At 42.7% G+C, this 3657-nt stretch overlaps 1 protein-coding gene across 1 annotated transcript in view; it reads left to right on the plus strand.

Moving 5' to 3' along the window:
- The window catches only part of IQGAP2 (IQ motif containing GTPase activating protein 2), a 306248-nt gene that overhangs the window by 207896 nt on the left and 94695 nt on the right, over positions 1-3657 (plus strand). The gene's annotated exons all lie outside the window — the stretch shown is intronic.

Genomic DNA, 3657 nt, shown 5'->3' on the forward strand with positions numbered 1-3657 from the left:
CCCGCATACCACAAAAAAAAAAAAAAAAAAAAAAAAAAAAAAAAAATTTGATCACCTGTTCCTATAACTCCTCAGAGTTTATTTCCAAGGTAATTTATTTCTACCTCCACTGTTTAAGTTAATGGCACCATCCTCTCCTCCAAGCTTAGAAACTCGAGTCAATTTGAGTTTTCCTCTGACCCTCTGTGAGTCACCCTTGTGCTGTGAATAGCCTGCTCACTTTCCTCCCTGACGGTAGCCAATATGTGTGCACAATACCTCTGCATAATGTTTCCCTTTCCCAGCAACCATCTCATTTAGACATTTTACCTTTGCTTGTGTAATAACCTCCAAATTGGTCTTACCCTGTCTTTTCTCTTCTCATTCATTCTTATGTAACTAGGCTTTGCTGCTCTCTCAGTGCTAGAGACGGCAGAGTTGGTCACTCCCTTATGAAGCCTAATAGTCTAATGAGGCTTGTTGATAAAATAATTATCAAGACACATATGGAGCATCCCTGGCCACTTCCCTCTAAATGACAGTACCCCCCTCCCTCCAAATCACCCATTTTGATTATCAAAAATCCTCTCTTCCCCCATTCCAATTTACAAATAACCCATTAAGGAAATGGTCCCAAACCCCATTTGAGAACCAGTTTTATACCTGTGATTTTCAGCTGGGGCCACAGATACAGCTTCAGAGTGCAAGTATTCTGTATGAAACACTTTTAAAATTTGTGTTTGTTTAAATGATCTTTTAAAAATTTCATTTAAGCACTTTCTGGGTCACCTGGGTGACCCAATACCGACATGAGATTCCAGGGCCCCCTTTAGTTCTTGTGTTGAACATTCCAATGGCCCCAAGTGATTTTTCACAGCCTCAACATTTCAATTTCCATGTCAGCTTTTAACCCAGTTCTTGGAAGCCCAAGGTGGCAGGTGTTCAGGTTTAAGGAACACTGGGCCTCTCCCTTATGGTTGTACAACTTCTTCATAGGACACGGGTGCTGGGCAGGGCCAACTGGATGAATTCTTACAAAGTCTCTACCAGTTTACCATGGCTTCTGCCCTTGGGGCTGTGTTTTCCCACAAAGGTTCTTTTGTCCAGTTCTCACAAGAGTGACATAGGATTGGCCTTGGTTCTAGGCATACACTGTTCCCAGATTAATTGTTCTAAAATGTAGCTCTGTTTATAATGCTCCTCTATTTGATTGTCCTCTGTTCTTATCTGAATTAACCCTCAACGTGGTGTTCTGCCCTTTGCTCCAGCTACAACCCTCCTTGTATTTTACACTTCAGCCAAGATGGATCTGAACACACTCTGTTCATTCTGGCTCATCTGCTCCTTTGCATGCTCCTCTCACCACCAGGAACGCGGTGCCTATCACCCATCTCCGCCTGGCACAGTACTGGAGCTTCCAAGCCCTTCCTGCCACAGAGGATGCTTCCGTGAACTATTTGCATGCTTCTCCCACCCCAGCTAATGTCATCTGTTCTGAGAATTAGCATGATGTGGTTAAAGGAACATAAGCTTGGAGCCAAAAATATCTAAGTTTGACTCTTCCTAGCCAGACCCCTTTCTGTTCATCTATAAAGCACAAAAACAAACACACACAGCAAAAACACCTACTCTGCATCTGCAGAACAGTTTTGAGGACAAAGTGCTTGGTTCAGTGCCTGTCCCAAGCAAGATGCTCCACCACTAGGGGTTTCCTTCCACTTCTCCTTCCTTGGAACCCCGTTACTTCCACTCTTATGGACTGCCTTTAATTTTATGGCCTTTCCTATGCTCTGCTCTTATACCCTTTTCAGTTTTTTGTCATTTTATCTAGTGGACTGAAAGCTCCTTGAAGTAAAGACTGCATCTTTTTCCTCCTAATCTCCCTATAGTGCCTGCCACAGGTTTTGCAGATAGTTAGTGCTTAATAAGCATCTGCTGAACAAAATTGGAATCTTAATCTTCTCAAAGCTTCCCAAGTGTGTTAGAAAGGTAATCTTACTAGTCTATCCATAGCAGGACACCGAAGAGAACTCTGAGAAAGGTTGGGAGGGAAAAGACATAGGCCTGTTCGGGTAAACTACTACGACATCCAAAGTTGATGCCTTTAGTGCTGGAGACTAATCCTCATATGGAAAGCCTATGGAACTATGTTGTGTTATTCATAAAATTTTTCCCTTTGGCTAGTATTTGTTCATTTCTGAAGCAATGATGGGTGATTGTGGGTTTTGGGTTTTTTTCTGTGTTCATCCTTAAGCTTTTTCATTTTATTCCCATTGGGTCATCATTAAACGTCAGACGTGAAATGCCTGTAAGGATTTTGCACTTTCTTATGGAATGGTCCCCATCTATAAGGGATGCTAACGAGTGCAAGTTGCCATTTATCCATATGGTCATTGTGGTCAGTATTATTTAGTATATATTGCTACTAGCAAGTATAGAAGAGTATTTTCTTAGCTTTATAATGCTTGATAAGATGAAAATCTCACACAGGACACTGAAAGAGTTTCAAGCCTGTGTTTGGTGATGCCTTGTTCAGGCACAGAGAGTGAGTCATCTCCCCCACTTCCTATTCTGAATGATGTTTTTCTCTCCCAAGCTACACTCAGTAGAAGACACCTCAGTGTCATCGTGGAGCATGCAGAACTTTGAGAAAATCTGTCGCAATGAGAAAACAATTATAGGCTCAATGTGATCTCACTTCTTGGACCCTCTACTGTTAGCAAATCCGTAGGTTCTATTCAGAAGTCATACTGCACAGTGAATCAATATGTACACAGAGGATTGCTCTTTATTTCCCTGGTGTAAAGATGCACAGCAAATTAAACTATTGAGTTTCTATACTTTGGGCTGGAATAGCTCACTCATGTTAGCTTATGGTTGTAACCCTGGTTCTGTAGTTTTTAAATGGGGAAATTGATGATTGAGGAATGAAAGTTTCTTAGTAATATGTCAAGGTGGATCATCTTTTTTTCCTAAAATTTCTCAAGACAGGAAAAATAATCAGAGTGTTGACCAAACTCTATTTTCCAGAGGGCTGCACAGAGTGAGGAGGGTCAACAGGGATCAGAATGAGGGGAGAGAATGTAATGGCAGTGAGTGGACCCAGGAGAGAGGTGGTGAGGAGCTGCTGTGAAGCCTGAGGAACGGGCAGGTGAAGAGGAAACTAGGATGTTCGGGGTCAACTGAGGCACCGCCTCTTCAAGAAAACAGGCAGTGAAGATGTGTGTTATTCAGCAAGGTTTCTGGAACTGCATTTGCTCTTTATTTGATTTGTCACTGGAAGTATTATGCCACAAGGTAACCCAGCTGTGTTAGGGTTACAGTTAAAAAAAAAAAAAAGGCCTCTCAAGGCTTGGATTTGGGGAATGAACGAGAAAAAAAAAAAAAAAAGGGACCCTTGATGGAAAGATTAGGAACCGTTGTAATTCCGAATTTTATCCCATAATACTCATCTGGAGACTAAGCAGAACTAAGACATACGAAGGGAAGGAAAAATAGTTACTAAAAAAAGCAAGTAATTTCACAGAGTTAAGAACGTTGAGGTTGGCCTTCCCTGGTGGCGCAGTGGTTGAGAGTCTGCCTGCCGATGCAGGGGACACGGGTTCGTGCCCCGGTCCGGGAAGATCCCACATGCCGTGGAGCGGCTGGGCCCGTGAGCCATGGCCGCTGAGCCTGCGC

The sequence above is a fragment of the Physeter macrocephalus genome, chromosome 8 (genome assembly GCF_002837175.3).
Source record: "Physeter macrocephalus isolate SW-GA chromosome 8, ASM283717v5, whole genome shotgun sequence".
NCBI lineage: Eukaryota > Metazoa > Chordata > Mammalia > Artiodactyla > Physeteridae > Physeter > Physeter macrocephalus.